General features: G+C 37.9%; 2 pseudogenes; one reads left to right on the forward strand and one right to left on the reverse strand.

The window, feature by feature from the left end:
* Window positions 1-6,235: 6,235 nt before the first annotated feature.
* Window positions 6,236-6,334, forward strand: LOC132275556 (small nucleolar RNA R71; annotated as a pseudogene).
* A 3,203-nt stretch (window positions 6,335-9,537) lies between these two features.
* Window positions 9,538-18,624, reverse strand: LOC132272449 (pentatricopeptide repeat-containing protein At2g33680-like; annotated as a pseudogene).
* Window positions 18,625-18,827: the final 203 nt, after the last annotated feature.

Below are 18,827 nucleotides of genomic sequence, written 5' to 3' on the forward strand. Positions count from 1 at the left end.
CCCATCTAATCATTTCCCACTTCTCACCTTTTGAGAGAAGTCCTCACTTTTTTTTTTTTTTTTTTTTTTTTTTTTTTTTTTTTTTTTAACATTCAATTATTAACCTAGAGTTTAGGCTCTCCACCTTTCGGCTCGATAAATTCAGTGCTTGATGAGGTTAGAATCCTGGCTACTTAGTGAAAAGGGGTTGTTATCCACCTTTATCAAGAATGAAAGCTTTCAATGCACTACTAGCCCAATTGGGATATAACCAATTCAATAATCAACAAAGCATGTACCCCACAAATGAATGCTAGTGTGCGCCTATGCTAGTGTAGAATACTAGAGTGATTCTCAAAACAATCACAAAATTAGGATGATGTGGACCACAAGTGCAAGCATGATATCAATCTTTCGAAAAAATTATCCCTAAATGGCATCCACAAGGCATACAAGGAGTATTGGACTCTCAAGTCAAGCAATTTTTAAATTTTAAGCAATATCGTCCTCAAAAGATCAAAATCATAGCTAGTTATGGACCAATCATAGAAAATCCCTCAAATACACAAGTCATGCTCAAAATTTTGAATTTAAAGCAAACACTGCAAATCACACTATTACCCCCAAACTTGAATGGCACAGTGTCCTTAATGTGCAAAGAGAATAAAAGGAAAGAGTATACCAGTGCAACTATAGCAAAGAATAGCCGGAACAGAAGTATCCAGAGTAGGTGGCATAGCCCCCCCAAACTTGGGATTAACTGTGGTCCTGAAAATTTGGCACTTGGATAAAACTCATCAGATAACAAAAGGGATAATAACAGTGCACAGTGGACATGCATGTGTAAATAGGATAACAACTGAAAATAGAGAAAGGTATAAGGGTGGTCCTGAAAATTTTAGGTAGTACTTTCTCTCACTGAAGTCACTGGGATGCACCTGATGGAGTCAGTCACAAACAGATATATCATTAGAAGAATATGAAATCCAAAAGATCATGGATAAAATAGAAAAACAGAATAAAGTACAATACATCCAGTGAGATATCAAGGCCAACAAACTGACCGCAAAAATAATATAACAGTATCAAAAATATGCAGATATCACAGATATATAAGAGGAGTAAGAAAATATGGAAATCTTGAAGAAGAGGTAGGACGAGCAAGGCGTGCTCCGCGGATGTCTCTGGATAGATCACGTAATGCAGCTTTGACATCCGTGCGAAGTGAAGTAATGTCAGCTCGGATAAAGACAGTGTCTGCTAGAATAGAGACTATGGCATCCTCCAAAGCCTGGATGCGCTCTCCAAAGCCGGGTATTTGTGCTGGAGCCTCAGGTACCGCTTGAGCGGGAGAATGATGATCCTGAGCCTGCTCCTCATCATGAATGGGCAACCCAACTGGAAAGTGATGCTCCTAGTCCTCTGTGGGCTGCTCCAAGTCAATCTCCATGTGCATGGCAGCCGGATCGACTGGTACATCGTCCGCCGCCTGCTCTGCTGCTGCCTGCTCCAACTCCTCTCTCTCTAGCTCCTTAGCTGCCTCGACAGCGTCATCCTGTAGACTCTTGATAAGAGCTTGGTAGCTTTTATTCCAATCCTTCTTCTTGAATAAGTAGGCTCCAGACTCAGTACGCTCCCGTGGCTGGAAGGGATAGCGCTGGTCTCTCAGAATCTGTGTGATGAGATGGCCGAATGGGAGATACTTAGCCCTTTTGGGCTTGGCCTTGCTGATATGGTCAACATACAGCTTCATCATAACGCTCCAGATGAGCACAGGAATGGACAGCTAGTGCCCTGTATAGAAGGCATATAAAGCTGTAAGATAGTCGCCACGCTTCTGTATCTTGTGGCCGGCTATGAAAACATTTCGGTATAGCACCAAATAAAAGAACCACAGGTCGTCTGGCAGATAAGTCCGGGTAGCGAAGGTCTCACCACCGGCATAGTGACCTGTGAGTGCAACGGCCATGTCTGCATATGTGGGCCTCCATAGAGTATGATAGGTATCCTGGAGATCGGGAGGGCGGATGTGTGGACAACGGCAGGATCTGGAAAGAGTGTCCACCGTGATACTGATAGGGTGGCCGTCAATGGTAGTTCGTAGCTCCACCAGGTTACTCGAGGTAGGTCGGAGGTTCTGGAAGAACATTCGGACCAACTTAGGGTACACTGGGTATGTGACAGGGGCTAGTATGGCTGAGATGCCCCTCCGGTCTATATCGTTATATGCTGCTCTGGTAAGAACAGACCGGGAGAAGTAGTCTATGTCAAAGACCGACTTGTGCGCCACCCGAAGGCATGAGTATCTTGGTAATGGCCGGTCTAAGGCCTGGGCTGGCTGAGCTGGTGGTGGTGATGGAGGTGATATGTGCTCAGCCTCAACGTCAGCCTGTGAAGAAGATGCCTCGGTTGAAGACTGTAGTCATCTGCCGGATAGAGACTGAGGTGGAGTGGGCTCTGCTGGCTCCTCCTGAATGGGGTCCTGGGCGTGAGATGGACCTGCCTCATCGTCCAAACTCCGCCTGGCCCTGCAGTGATAATGTCCACGAGCAACAGTCTTTACCCTCACCATGGCTTGCAAAATAAAAGGAAAACTTGCAAAATGGAAGTCAGTGCCAGTATAAAGAATTAAAGCACAATTTATAGAATCATATATGTCAAATAGGATAGACAAAGCACATAGGAAACATGAATCTATGCAAGTGATAAGGAATAAGTGACATGATGTGAAACATGTTAAACAGTATAAGTATGGAATGCATCCAATGTAGAAAACACAAGCATTGGGCATGTATGAGATAGCATAAAACGCAAGAGATGGTGTGTGAAATGTGTAATGCAAATCTGTGAAGTTCGATCGATCACAAAAATATGAGATCGATGTAAGTTCAATCGATCGAGAATAAGTGAGATCGATCTGTTACAGATCAATCGAAAAAAAAGTTCGATCGATCGAACAGTGAGGTGAAACTCGAAAAGTCACAGATCTGTGACATGGATGGCACGGGGACCTCACAAACAAGCTTGGATTTAACATTTAAAGCATGGCAAAGCTTTAAGCTTCATCAGTGGCAAGATTCATCTTCAAAACATCTTAGATTTAACATTTAAAGCATGGATTCATGAAATTAGAGCTTGAAATCAAAGAGATGGGTTCAGAATCTTACCTCAAACCGAGAGATGAGATGAGATGAAGATGAGATTTGAGATCTTAGATGAGGGAAAGAGATTCGAGGTGAGATGGAGTCGCCGGAGAGTTCGCCGGTGATGGAGAAGTAAGTTGCAACGGCGAGGGACGAAGGAGAGGGTGTTAGATCGATTTGTGGTATTGATCTAACAACCCTAGATTTGATTTTTAAAAACATTCTATTACCAGTTCGATCGATCAAACTAAAATCTCAGATCGATCGAACTGTGATCGATCTCTCCTCACTAAAAGACAAATTGTTTTGAAAATATTTTATTTATTTTTATTTATTATTTATTATTATTTTTTTGAATAAACAAAATAAAATATTTATTATTTTAAATTTAAAATTCAAAACAAAACAATCTTAAAACAGTAAATCAAAGAACAGAGATCAATCTCTCCAAGATCGATTGAAGAATGACTTCGATCGATCGATCATGCAAAAACCTACAGATATGTTCGATCGATGGAACAGAGAGCCTTTTGATGCAGGTTCAAAATTTTTCTAAGTGTTAAGACTGCAGATCGATCCAAGATGAAGTTGGATCGATAGAAAAGCTAAAGATCAATCTAGAAACAAGTTCGAACGATGGGACAGAGAGCTGAAATATGCAGGTTTTCTTCGAACGATTGGACAAAGAGGTGATTGGATGCAGGTGGATGTAGGTATGGAGTTCGATCGATCGAACCTCCTTAGAGATCGATCGAACTTATGCAAAATGCTCATTTTCAACATAAAAGTGTATGCAATCCTAATCACAGTTCCTAGCAATGCAAATGAACCTAAAGCAAATATCTAGACTTCGCAAGAAATGAAATTTAAAATAGAAATGAGGGAGGAATAGGGTTGTGACACCCTACGAAATGTACTAGTCTTTAACGTCTCTAGTAAGACGTTGGGCTCTTTTAGCCCGGATCAAACATCTTGTAGTGCATCCCCTCCTTGATGGGATGATAAGTGTTTTGAACTCCACCCAACAAATGGTTCCTTAGAGAACTTGTTGGATTAGGCTCAAAAGAAATTTTTGGTCCTTGGTCACAATGATCTTTGGGCTTCCATGCCCTTTCAAAACAAGATTTTGAAACAACTTTCTTGAAATTCAGGGTTAAAGATGGACTTTTTGAAACTTCGATCTCATACAAAAACTCAATTCCTTCACATTTAAGGTCATGACTTTTCTCCACAACATTAACTTCTTCATGCTGGTCAAATGAATTGGGGGTCGGATTGAAGATATTCACCTTCACCTTTATGTGGCCAAATGAGATCTTCATTATCCCCATCCTACAATTAATGTTGGCATTCGCAATTGCCAAGAAAGAACGGCCAAGGATAACGGGAATTTAGCTCTTAGGATTCAAGACCGATTCCGTGTCAATGACAACGAAATCAACGGGGAAGAAGAATTTATCAATCTTAATCAATACGTCCTCAATGATACCATTAGGCTTTTTGATGGATCGGTCGGCAAGTTACAAAACCACCGACGTCGGTTTCAAGTCTCCTAAGCCTAATTTAACATATACCGAGTATGGAAGAAGATTAACACTTGCTCCTAAGTCAAGAGAGCCCGATTAATGATATGATCTCCAATGATGCATGAAGTGGTAGGTGAACCGAGGTCCTTAAACTTCGGAAGAGTGTTATGCTGCAAAATTGAGCTTACTTGCTCGGTTAAGACCACTTTCCTAGGTGCTTGGCTTTTATTCTTCCTCTTTTGGGTGCATAAGTCTTTCAGAAACTTGGCATAAGCTGGAAGTTGCTTGATTGCATCCAAAAGTGGAAGATTGACTTTCACTTGCCTAAATATATCCATAATTTCATTTGTTTTGGCCTTTTGCTTGTCAACTGAAATGGATCCTTTTAAGGCATCCGGGAATAGAGCTCTTGGCTCAAAAACCTTTTCAGAAATTTTCTTTGAAGTCTCTTCAACACAAGAAGTTTTGAAATCATGTTATAAATTTTTTTTTTCAGAATCACTTTTCAAGATATTCTCATTTGAAAGATCATGCATATGCAATGAATGAGGAATATGATGTGGAACGGGATGGGTGTCAACTTGTGGTTGCACAGGTTCACTCTTTTCATTGGACATACCCACTTGGTTATCCACAATCTTCCCACTTGTCAAGCTAGTCACTGCATTGACATACTCTATTGTGTGCCCTTCTGATGAGGAATGAGTCTCCATAACACATTGTTACTTTTGTGGGGCATTCAAAGGCATTTTCCCTTTATATCTAGCATTTAAAGTACTAGCTATTTTTCTTACTTGGGTTTCTAGCTTAGCAATGGATTGAGAATGAAAATGAAGCAATTGAGTGTTCGCCTCTAGAGTGCCTAGAGCGGTCAAAACTTTCTCTTCAAAAGCGGGACTCCTAGCATTTCCTTGAGAATATGATAGTTGATTAGGAAAACGAGAATTAGCAAATTGATTTCCTTGTGATTGAAATGGTCTATATCCTTGGGAACCTTAACTTTGCATTGGAGGTGGAACATATTTCCCTTGGAAACCACCTTGGGGAGGGTTCAACCCTTCCCCTTGGTTTCTCCAAGAGAAATTCGGGTGATTCCTCCAACTAGGATTATAATGATTGTCATAAAGATTGTTTCCTTGATTAACAAAAACTGCATTGACTTGTTCATGATGCTCATTTTGCACATGTCTATGGGGACAATTGAAAGTAGAATGTAAAACACTTGAACAAGTCATACATGTCTCATTGGATGCATGAGGGGAATGGTTAGGGACGGAAGATACTTGATTTGCCGAGTTTTGGTTGATCAAGAATTGATCAAACCTTTGAGATAAGGATTTCATCTCGGCGGCTATTTCATTGGAATAGTTAACTTGATGTAAGCCAACACTCTTCCTTCCATTTGAATTCCTACTATTCTTGGAAGATAAAGTTCGATGCAAAGAATTTTCACTCATGCTCTCATAAAGATGCCACACGCCATCATCATGCCTATCAATGTAAGAGCCACCCATGGAAACATCAACCATGCCCTTATAATTTTCCGATAAGCTCTCGAAGAAATATTGAACTAATTGCCATTTGGGCATGTCATGATGTGGACACTTCCTAAGCAATTCATTGAATCTTTCCCATGCTTCATGGAACGTTTCCCCATCCCCGTGTGAAAACTCTCGAATTGAGGTTCTCATGGCATTGGTCTTAAAAATTGGATAGTACTTCTTCAAGAACTTTTGTTGCATTTCTGCCCAAGAAGTTATTATAAAAGGCCTAAGATTGTTAAACCAATATTTTGCCTTGTCTTTAAGGGTGAATGGAAAAAGTTTAAGCCTTAAGACCTGTTCTGGCATGTCCGTGTATCTCACGGTGGAACATACTTCAAGAAACTCATCCAAATGCCTGTAAGGTTCTTCACTTGGAAGTCCGTGATAGTTAGGAAGCATTTAAATGGTTTGTGGTTTGATCTCATAGTGGTGTGCTCTTAATGGTGGCAATTGAATGCATGTGGGTGCATTGTATTCATTAGGCACATAGTGATCTCTTAAAGCAAGGGGAGGATTAGCAATTGGAGGTGCAACATGGGCACCTTGATTGCCATGAATGATGGGAGGTGGTAGAGCATAGATTGGCCTTGGCATTCCCAATGAAACTTGGCCTTGTTGTTGTGGTGGGTGAATGAATGGCCTCAGCATGCCTAATGGTACTTGCATGTTATCATAATGCACATTGGGGTGGAGGATACCTTGTTGGTCTATGTGACCAAGGTCCTTCACACGGTCCTCATTATGTCCTTCCATTGATGAAATGGATTGACTAGAACTTCCTCTTTCCCTAGGGTTTCGAACAACGGATTCAAGATAAAAATTTAGAGGGACAAGAGTAGGTTTCAATGATCTATGACCATGCATGCACAACAAAACACAACAAGCAACAAGTAATGAACAAACACTTCACTTTCGCAACAAATCAACAATCAACAAACTTCCTCCACATACAATGATCCCATACTCCCATGCTATCAACAATATGCAAAGAAAAGTAAATTGCCTCCACGTGGGTTCACAATTTATCTAAGAATTGAAATACAAGCCTCCACGCGGGCCAACAATTTAACTAGAGATTGAGTTAAGAAAGAGCTTACAAAAGGTCCTTTAGCACTTCAATTTATTTTTCAGTTTTTAGCCTTGCAAATTTTTAGATTTTAGCTTTTTCCTTGCTTTTGCTTAGCTCCTTGGTTGGAATACTCCTTTGCTCACCTTCTAGCTCAATGCACTTAGTCAAACAAGAACCAACATAATAAGTAACCAAAATGAAAATAAAGTAAAGACACGATCAAAAGAGTACTAATTCCTAATTGATTCCACAAATACGACGTTGCCTTCAATCAATCCTTAGTAACGGCACCAAAAACTTGGTGTGGTTGTCGCACCCAAATCCAAAGTTTGTGCACCAAAAGATAGTGGTGTAGGGCTATGATTAATGTGGCCAAGTTTTACATTTAGAAATTGCTACTACTACCTTTCACTAAAAATATAGTTAGGGTAAGTAGGGATCGTCCCAAGGGATTGGTGGGTAGTATTAGGTTGTGGAATCGAGATTAGGGTTAGTAGGTCGAGTGATCAAAAGATTGGTTGGTGGTTAAATTACACTAAGATGCAATTTAAACTAAAGTAGGTAATTAAATGTAATGGAGAGAAAATAAGATAGAGATCTTTGGGTTTAGAGATCACCACTAAGCATAACTTTTCTACACCCTTAATGAATGATTAATGAGGGGAAAAACATATATTGCAACATAGTGTGTGTGTGTGGTTGTTTCAACAAGCATGGATGACAAATTAAGCATATATTGTCTAAGCAACATGGTGGATAGTACAATATATCAAACTAAGCCATTAATCCTTTTTTTAAGCTAACAATCTAAACATATCACAAGGTTAGAGATATGTGCTACTTGCTTTCATAAGTATGGAACATCAAGCAACAAGCATGGATTGTCCTCCCATTTAACATCTAAACTACAACTACACTACAATTAAGTTAGTGACATGAAATTAAACTAATTAAACTAAGGGAGAGGCACAATCCATTAAGAAATGAGTATGAACCATCAAACAAACCATAAGAACATTCCATTAAACACTATGTCTTGACAATCTCTAGATCTATGACATGCATCAATAACACAAGAAATAGAGATAAACACATGAACATCTATTCTAGCATACATAAGACATATGGATAGAATGAAATGATCAATTGGAAGTATTAAACCACACAAATCATTGAATAAACAAGATCTATATATATATAAGTGTCAAAACATGTATCACAGTACAAATCCCCTTTAAAATACATAAATCAAGATATAGAAAGCATGCTTAGGGCTAACTCTAGCCCAAGAGGATGTTTAGCCACTCATGGATGGTGTCCTCCTACCCTCAAGGGCTAACTCCATGGTAGAGATTGCTCCTCTTTTTAGTTGATGGAAGAATTCCAAGCTTGTATCTCTAGCCTCCTCCTTTCTTTTCTTTTTCCCTAAGAATATGGAAATTGTGTCTCTATCTACTCTCAAGTATATCCTCTCAAAAAGTGGCTCATATTCTTTATATAGGTAGGTTAAATATCACCCCAAATGAGCTGGGTTCGTACACCAATATTCCTTCCAATGATTGGATATGAGACAACTTTTAGTGAGCTGGAAATTAGATTTTCTCGGGATTTGGGAAGTTCGATCGATCAAACTTATGGTGAGATTGATCGAACATGGCTGAGATCTATCGAATTTAAGCTAGATCGATCCTCTATGGTGGCGCCTTTTTGGATAAAAACAAATCTGAGATATTTTGAAGATATTTTTGGAAAAAAGACAAATGTGGTAGGTAGGGTGGTACAAGTGGATAAGATGGAATCTTTTCGATCGATCGAAAGAAAGTTGGATCGATCGAACTTTGTGGGATCTTTGAATAAGAACTAAAGAGCTTGGATCAATCTTGGAATGCTGAGATCGATGAACTTTCGATCGATCGAATATTTGCTGAGATCGATCGAACTTGCTGAATTTCCACCACTTGCTTCCTTTTGCTCCCACTTTGCTCATTTCTTTAATTCATATCAAGATTGCTTCAATTATGCTCTTATTTAACTGAGTTAGCTTATTTTAGGGATAAGTACCTGAAATTGAAAATAATACAAAATCAATCTAAAGCGGAAAAATAAGATAGATAAAGGTTCTAAAATACCTAAGCTTAAGGGGTTTAAATGCGCACTTTTTAGCGCTCATCAATTGACTTGGAGGGATCAAATATGGGGCTTAATTGGTCAAAACATCTTGTGCAAGGGAGGCATTGAATCCATAATAGGATGCTTCCAGTGTCCATTGCCACGAGTTATGAAATTGGCAGCACTCCAATAGAGAGATTCACAAGAAATATAATGCCATTAACAATAGGAATAATACCACCTCGGACATCAACTGTGGTGTATAACGAGCTCGCTGTCCATGCCCTTAAGTAAGCAGAGCGTGCCACCGAGCTTTCTGTACCCAATCTAGGATGGTCGAAGGTGGTGGCATTAGGATTATAATATGGGGAGATGATCAAATCACGGTGTATGAGTTTAGTAACCAACCCATGAGGCCTTGTGATGGCTGCATGACTGATTGAGGAGATGACAGTGACAAGGACAAGAGAGAGTTCAAGATGAAGAAATTCATATTTAAGCATCTTTAATAGATAGGGAGTAGTTGACAAAATTATTCACTGATAAAGTTTGATCTAAAGCTATTCTAGCTTTTGTTTTCTTTTTAAACACCCACTCTGCGCATATAGAAACTTGTCTACTGATTTATTTGTATGACAAATGAATAAACTATATAGCTGCAATATATATACACACACAATGAAAAAAAGCTTGTAGTAAGCATTATATCAATTTATGCTGACTTCCTAAAATAATTATTAGAAAGATTGGTAATTACCTATCAACGTGTGTGTCTGTTTGAAAGATTGTTTCTTAACTGTCCACCTTTTTTCTTTTTGGAGACCTCATCTTTGTACAAAGCAAGGCTGTCATATTTATATGTTTACCTACACATTCTTTTTCTTTACCTACAATATCTCTATTGGATATATGGTAGAGTATTTTCCTTCTTATTATTATACCTTTAAATGCTAGACTCATTATATTGAAAAAGAAAAAGTATCAACATAATTTTTATCTGCTTAATGTTGAAAAACATCTATCTTAAAAATATTTGATGCACTAAAGAAAATGTATATACATGATAATTGAAAGGAATACTAGTATTGAACCCCTGAACATTGAACATTGAACAACCTAAATCCCAGCATATAAATCTATATAGCATTATAGACAAGAATGATACTAATTACTAGAGAGCTAGCTTAGGATTCTAGAGAGAACAGCTCTCTCCCTCTTCAGTTGAAGACTTCTTTTGGTACCAAATATTATAATAATCAAAAACTAAAAACCAACTCTAACCACATCACATTTTAAACTAGAGCTTTCATTTCATTTTTGTATTTAATAGCATAAATAGTTTTTCTATCCCAACCTCCAATCCATCCCATCAATAACAAAAGCTTCAATATTCTACATATCAAGTTTTTTCTACTTCTTCTTGATGCTAATTAAATATTAAGATAAAGTCGGTACCCTTTTTGGGGGTATATAAGAATCACACCTTTTTATGTAGAAATATATGTAAATAACATAACACACCTTTTTTTTTGATGACTTGATTAATAATACAATGAAACTTCATCCCCTGCCCAACTGAAAGTTTTGAGTATGTCCACTATCTCTTCAATTCTTGGATGAGAAAAATCACCAACCGTGAACTTTTCCACTATTTCTTTCACTTCAAGCAGACTTTGGCCTGGCTCTTTCTTTAGTCCACTATCCTTCAACATCTTTCTTGCCTTTGCAATGGCATTTGTGACGACCCTGGTTTTTAGGCCAGCGTGTCCTGTGATGAACCGTAAGCATGATCTGATAACGGATCCGAATGCGGAAGCGAAAACAGAAAACAAGACTCTAAGAAGTTAAAGTGACCTTCCATGAGATCGTGGAACTCAACAAGAACTGATGCGAAAGCAAAAGATCGAAAATATGACAAATAAGCCCCTAGGGGCAAAATAGTCATTTCTGAAAACTGTAGATTCGGGTGCCACCGAGCACACCGCTGGAAGGACAACGAAAAACTAATCAAGATGGACTCAAGAATCGCATGATTCGGAGTCCGGACGAAGGAGAAACGACATGACAAAGAAAAACAAGCACTTAAGGCAAAAAGGGTAAACTAGTAATTATCCAGGAAGAATCGGGTGCAACCGAGCACACCGTTGGAAAGACAACAAAAAATTAGTCAAGTTAAAAAAAAAATCACTTGAATCAGAGTCCGGACGAAGGAGAAAAACCCAAAAGAAGAATTGATGTCGCGGCGGCCCAACGAGGGGGCCATGACAGCCCCCCATGTGTGCCCATGCGCACACCCATGCACGCCGCGTGCGCGCTGGGCGCACACACGGCTGCCAGCAACCCAAAAGCTGCTATGTGTTTTTTTTTCAAAAAAAAGACAGAACAGAGGCTGAATTTAGAGGCCTAGATGAATTTTTTTGTAAAAACACAAAGAAGAAACCCCCCTCAAAATTGAGTTTTCTACCTGACATGGGAGAGAATTCAAAAAAACCACAATGTAGAATGTCCGAAATGCCCCTCCATGAAATCTGGTCATGGAGGTCCAAAAAGCTGCTATTTTGAAAACTGAGAACTGAACTTCGTAAGCAATTTCTCATATCAAAACGATATTTTCTGGAAAAACACGGAAAAGAAACCCCCCCTAAAATCATGTTTTTTATTCAACCATATTGAAAGAAGAAAATAAAACCTCCATGAAAAGTCAATAATGCCCCTAGATCAGAATATGCAAAAAAAATACGAAATGAATTCACAAGAGACTCAAAACACAAACGATAAGGTTTTGCCCGGAAAAGACCATGCACGCAAACGTAACTTACCTATTTGGACGTGCTACAATGGTCCATGACTTAAAAATACTACCGATACAAAATCCGACCCCCCAACGGGCAAAAAGGCAAAAATAGAAGTTGGAATGAAAACTCGGAATCCAAAAATACAAAACGGGATCAAATGACTGTTTGGCCCTTGGCCACACTTCAAACATGATTTATGAGACCCTATGAAAGAATGAGAATGGAATTCCTACACCCAATGCAACCATGGTGAAGCAATGACTTGCGATTTTTCAAGATTTTCATAACATTTCATAAAGTTAAAAAGTTGCATAGAGTACAATATACATGTCATTGGCCTCCGGCCTCATCTCATACATATCAAATACATTGAAAGGAGTGTACTTAAGTACACATTACATACATGGAATCAAATATACAAATTTTGACATATAAGTCTACAAAATGACATTTCATGCTAACATTTGTATGAAATGGAAACTTGAAAGCTACACGACATCTAAGGAATGCTAGGCGTCACGAACCAAGTCTTCGTACCTTAAATATGCCCCAGTATCGTAGGGTTGAGTAACATAAAGCTACTCGTAGGAGATGAGCATGCATCGACCTAGCATTTTATAAATTTATCACCTTAAGGTGAAACATGCTAAAGGGGTTCATGCCACCTAACGTCTATATCGAAATGAGACTCAGGGAGTATCCTAAGCTACCTTAGAGTGTTTCTAGCATAAATCACATCATCTATGCCATTTAAACAATATGGAAGCACTTTATACAAAGCAACAAGATATAGGTTCTTAAAGGTATTAACTTGCAATCTCGAATACAGAAACAACTAAAGTGATCATGTCACCTAACGTCTATGTTCTAAATAAGTCTAAAGAATCATCCTAGGCCATGCTGAACAATCAAAACGCAAATTCCAACTTCAATGCAGTCTAACCACATAAAAACATATTATATAAGGCAACAAAATACAATTTCTTAAAGCTATCAGCTTAGAATCTAAAGCACAAAAACAACAGAAGTGGGTCATGCCACCTAACGTCTAAGTTATAAATGAATCAATAGGATCAATCCTAAGCTTTATTAGAACGTCAAAACACGATTTTCAATATCGATGCAATTTAACCAACATTGGAACTTCCAATACAACGCATAAAGCACAATTTCACAAAGTTAACATCCCGTAACTTAAAATGGAATGACAATTAAGAAACAACAAGTTACAACATCATCTAGTTATCAACTTGAAAATGAAATACGAAATCAAACAAAGTGGATACTCGGACGTCACGCCGGATCAGACCGACAACATAGTTACTTTAGGGTTACTAGCCCATAGGTAACCTCCCTATGTGCGCACTAGACTATATATAGAGGGACTATCCCCCGTACTAGAACCACGTCCTAGCCATAGTCAAACAACGACATCCCCAAGTTTCCAAAATCAACAAGTTGTACAACAACGCATATATCAATAGGAATATGCAAGATAATCAACTATCTACTAAGCACAACCAAATTTGGAAACCTATATAATACATGCTCTAAATCCAGAACTAATATGATATGATGAATGTCGAATCTTCAATGTGCGATTCGTTACACGCTATGCATAAAAGATGTTAAACACGAACTGTGCAAATTATTACACAAGGCAACACTATATTCAATAAGGAAAACATATTCTCATAAATACAAACATAGCAACTATGTTATCCAATGTTCAAAACATAACCAAATGAATATACAACAAGTCTAAGTCCATTATTTGAATATAGAAATCACTTCTAAAACACAACTAGATCATGGAGCAAATTGATAGAATTTAAATAGATAAACACAATTAAATTCTCTAGATTTCCGATTCAATTTCAATTAACCTCAATTTAATACATGTTAAAGGGCATGGCAAGGTCATCACATATATTCATTCTAAAACTCAATTAGGTTGTTAGAACAACAAAGTAGAACTTTAATTAAATCATGCTGATTTAAATCCCAAGGTTCTAAAATAACTTCTAGTAGTCCCAATTTAATATATACTAGTAAACAAGTTATAGCCAATACAAATATCAAGTTAAAATCTTAATTAAGGTAATGGGATCACAAAATAGATTTTAATTAATTCTTTTAATTAAAATCTCTTGATTTTCAAACTCAACCAAATGTTCTCAAATTAACCTATATTGGAAAGCATGCCAAGAACTAATGTAATATCACATTACAAGTTTATTTCATTCAATTTAAGACCATGTGAATTAAACTTTCACTAAAGTTAAATATAAATTAAAAGTTGCAATTCTCATGCAATTAATCCCAATTTAATATATGTGAACAACTATACCTAAGCTTAATTTTCTAGCATGCCACTATACAATTCCAAGTTGTATATCACCATGAGGATTAAATCTTAAACATGGAATTTAATTAAATAAAAGGTTTCAAAACCTAACCGAATATTATAAATCAAATATATGTGAAGCTATATGGCATGTAAATCAAGAATATCAAGTCGGAATTCAAATAGAGTGAATAGTGCACTCGGGGCAAATTAATTAATCAAATTAATTAATAATTACTAATTTTCAAAACACCTCTAATCACTTTCAAATTCAACTATGTTGGAGAGCATGCTAAGGCCTAATTTAATATGCTAACACATATTAATTTTAAGCTAGTTAAGGCCATGTGAATTAATCTTTCACCTAAGATAAATATTAAATAAAATCTTTAATACTTATTCAAATGTTCCAATTTTAATACACGACAATAAGCATATCAAGGGGTAATATAAAATCATGCTACATGTTTAAACCAAGTCATGAGCAACCGGAAAAATTAGATCCCGTACAAGAAAAATAAATAATAAAATCTCTAGATTTTATATTTAATCATGCAAACAAGTATTATAAGCATCACAAGTATGCTATATAACAAGAATTTAAACCTAAAACATCCCCTACCTCAATTTGAGATAAAAATCTCAAAAGCCATCAAAATGGAACGACTCCGAATCCGACGAAACTACTAGGTTTTGTCAGGGACAACGCCGTGAACATAACCTTCATCAAAGCCCCATCAAAATCATAACTTGAGCCTCAAAACCAAACTCAAGAAATGGTCAAAACTGAATTCTAATAAGGGGGAAAGGTAGAGCACGGCGAGGGGAACAACAAACGTTAAGGCCGAAGACTTTCCATCAAGGAAAAGTGAACCAAAAGAGGAGAGAGAAGATGGCAGCACCCCTTAGGCTGCCATGGGAGCTCCAGGTCGTGCATAAAGAGGGGAGAAGATGAAAAATGAAATATCTCACCCCCCTTTTATATAAATTTCAAAAAGTGCCCCAAACAGGCCCTGTCGGGTCTGAAAAAGTAAAATTTGAGTAGACGCGCTCAAATGGAAAACTTTGTGAACGAAAAAGATTCAAAATGATAAAATATAAACAATGGAAGAAACGACGTCGAAAACCAAGTCTCGAGCAGAAAGTTATGCCCAAAACAAGTTTGGCGCAAATTGGGGCCAGAAACCCTGAAATTGGAAAACATCGACCAAGAGGAAATTCCAAGAGTACACAACTTGACGAAATGTGAAAATGAATCCTGTACGAGGATTCAGGCTCAAAACAAGACATTTTACAATAACTTTCATTAATTGCACAATAGCCCCTCCAAAAAGTGAAAATTGCACTTATGGCCCAAAATGAAAATATCTTCCAAAAATATTTTCTTAAAAATTCCTGAAATAAAATATCTTCAAAAAATATTTACGAAAAACACAAAAAAAAAAAATAATTTCAAAGAACTTTGCATCCATGCCCCTATGGACACCGGGAGCAACCAGAGTACTTTCTTGCAAAAGTAAAGATACGTATTTCGAAGAAACCACTCAAGATGAAGGCACGTGAAGTCAAAAACCAACTCCGAGCATGAGAAGTGAGGTTGTGCCAACAATGTGACAAATGGGGAAAAGACAAAATAGGGAAAAAGACGAAATAGGGAAAAGGACGAAAGACGCATAGTGTCCGAAAAGTGAAAATGCAGAAATGACTCTGTCCTCAAAGGAAGTTGTCAATCCATGAAAAAGAGTCTCAAGAACCAATTCCGAGCACTCGAGATGACACTAAGCGACACGAAACAGAGCTCAAAAAAGAAAATTAAACGAAAAAAATTCATTCGTAAAATTTCAGGAAAAAGGAAAGAAAGACAAATGACCGAGTCGTTACATTCCATCTGAAGTATATAAGTTCGACAATAGAACAGAAGATGAAGTAGTAATAGGCTCACGTTTTAGAAGCCGACTAGCTGAGCGTTGACCAATTACAACATCTCCATGCAGTCAACATGAAGAAAGCAAGCTCCCTAATATAACTGGGTTATGCCCAAAAGGGAACTTTTCTATGTACTCCTCAGCCTCATTTAGTCTGCCAGCTCGTCCCAGTAAATCGATTAGGCAAGATAAATGCTCTACGCTAGGGGCAATGCTATAGATTTCAGACATGGAATTGAAGTAAGCTTGGTCTTTGTCCACAAGCCCTGCATGATTGCAAGCCATCAGAAGTCCAACAAATGTAACAGAACCTGGCTGCAAGCACCTTTCTTTCATCTGCTCAAAGAGTTCTAAGGTTTTTTCGCCAAGCCCATAGTTTCCAAATCCAGCTATACTGCTGTTCCATGAGACGACATTATGACATTTCACTTGGTTAAAAACAGTGTACGCATATCCAATAGAACCGCATTTAGCATACATGTTGAGAAGTGCATTACCAATGCCCACATCCTCGTCCAGCCTTGTTCTGATGAGATGAGCATGAATCTGGCTGCCATGGCGTATTGAAGCAAGGCCAGCACATGCAGTACGGGCATTGGCATAAGTAAAACCATCAGGCATTATACCATTTTCTTTCATCATCTTGTTGAAAACACTCAAACCCTTTGCATAGTGATCATAATGAGAACAAGCAGTAATAACTGTGTTCCATGAAATGACATCTTTCTTATCAATCAATTCGAACGCCTTCATGGCTTCTTCTACCAAACTGAACTTCGAGTACATTGTTATAATCACATTACCAATACAGGCAGTGGAGTCAAGATTGAGCTGCACTGTTTGGCAATGCAATTCAATTCCTCCCCGCATATTGTTTGCAGAAGTGCAAATTCCCAGCACTCCCACGAAAGTAAAACGATGCGGGATTAAACCTCGTTGGTACATAAGTTTGAACACTTCAAACCCACTTTCTGGTTGCTGGTTTTCTACCAACCCAGTAATAAGTGCATTATAAGAGACAAGATTTGGTTCAAAAATGCCACTAAAGATTGATAAAGCTTCTTTAAATCTGGCACATTTCATGTACATTGAAATAAGATAATTTAAAACGAAAGAGATAGAAGAATAACCCAACTTCATAGATTGAGCGTGAATCTGTTGTCCTTGTGTCTGTGCCAAGAGACTGGCACATGCACTAATAGCACTGGCAAAGATGTATTCAATGGGCATAAGCTGCATTTGAGAAAAAAAAGGTCAATTGCCATTAGAGGTTCTCCAGACTGGTCATACCCAGATGTCATAGTAGACCAAGTCACAAGGTTTCTCTCAGACATTTCTTCAAACACTTTGCGGCCAAGTACAATGTTGCCACACTTGGCAGACATATTGAGGATGTGGTTGGAGACGAAGACATCAGCTTGCAATCTGTGGATATAGGGGATGTAGTTCAAGTACTTACAGTAGGTCTCTGACAATCAACGGCATCCTCAACGGCATCCTCAGCCCTCTTAATAGCATTGAAAATACCACATAAATATGAGATCGCATCATTCACAAGGTCCAAGTCACCGTCAAGAAAAGTAGCATTGACTAATGCCTACAAGGTGAAAACAAGTGGGCTACAAAGAAGGAAACATACAGCAAATGTTGTTAAAATAGACTTGATAATTACGTTCATATTTAATAACTGCAACTTTGTCATAGAAATACATGAACCTGCAAAAGCAAGCATAATTTCCTTCATCTTGACAATTTTCACGTGGGAAACCAGTATCGTGAGCAAGAACATGGATCAAGAAGACCACTATGTATGCTGGATGATCTATTAATCCTCCTTGCATTGTAGAAGTCTGGTGAACTCTCGCTCCTCTACCATATTCCCTTATAAATTCTTCCATGTATTTCAGGGACTATGATAAAGAGGGTGTCAAAAAGAAACACAACAAACTTGCTAAAAAGAATAACCATATAATTAATTAATTGTACAGCCTTAACCAGAACGCAAAGACCTACATCATCTTGCAGATCTTTTAGGGAATCTGAGGCGGCCAATGCAAAAGCACACGCATATTTACTTGGTAAAGCATGCTTCTTCAGCAGCTTGTGTGTTTTACTGACAAACAATCTGCGTACAAATGACGAGGAGTCCTGGCATATGAAAGAAGAAATGTGCATAATCAAGATCATTGCCTATGATCATTAGAAAATCACCAAAATAGACATAATTAATTCAAATAAAGGTAGAATGGGACTGACAACTGAAAAAATTCAAGCTTGGTCTAGCAAGTGTACCAGAATAAAAACAATGGGGTTCTACCAGCATATAAAACGGCAGAAGTTAATAAGCCATTTTATACATCCAGAGAGAATTGGTTCTTCCACTTCAACCC

The sequence above is a fragment of the Cornus florida genome, unplaced genomic scaffold (genome assembly GCF_030987335.1).
Source record: "Cornus florida cultivar Cherokee Brave unplaced genomic scaffold, ASM3098733v1 CherokeeBrave_3.0.0_Hap2_Chr09, whole genome shotgun sequence".
In the NCBI taxonomy this organism is placed as follows: domain Eukaryota; kingdom Viridiplantae; phylum Streptophyta; class Magnoliopsida; order Cornales; family Cornaceae; genus Cornus; species Cornus florida.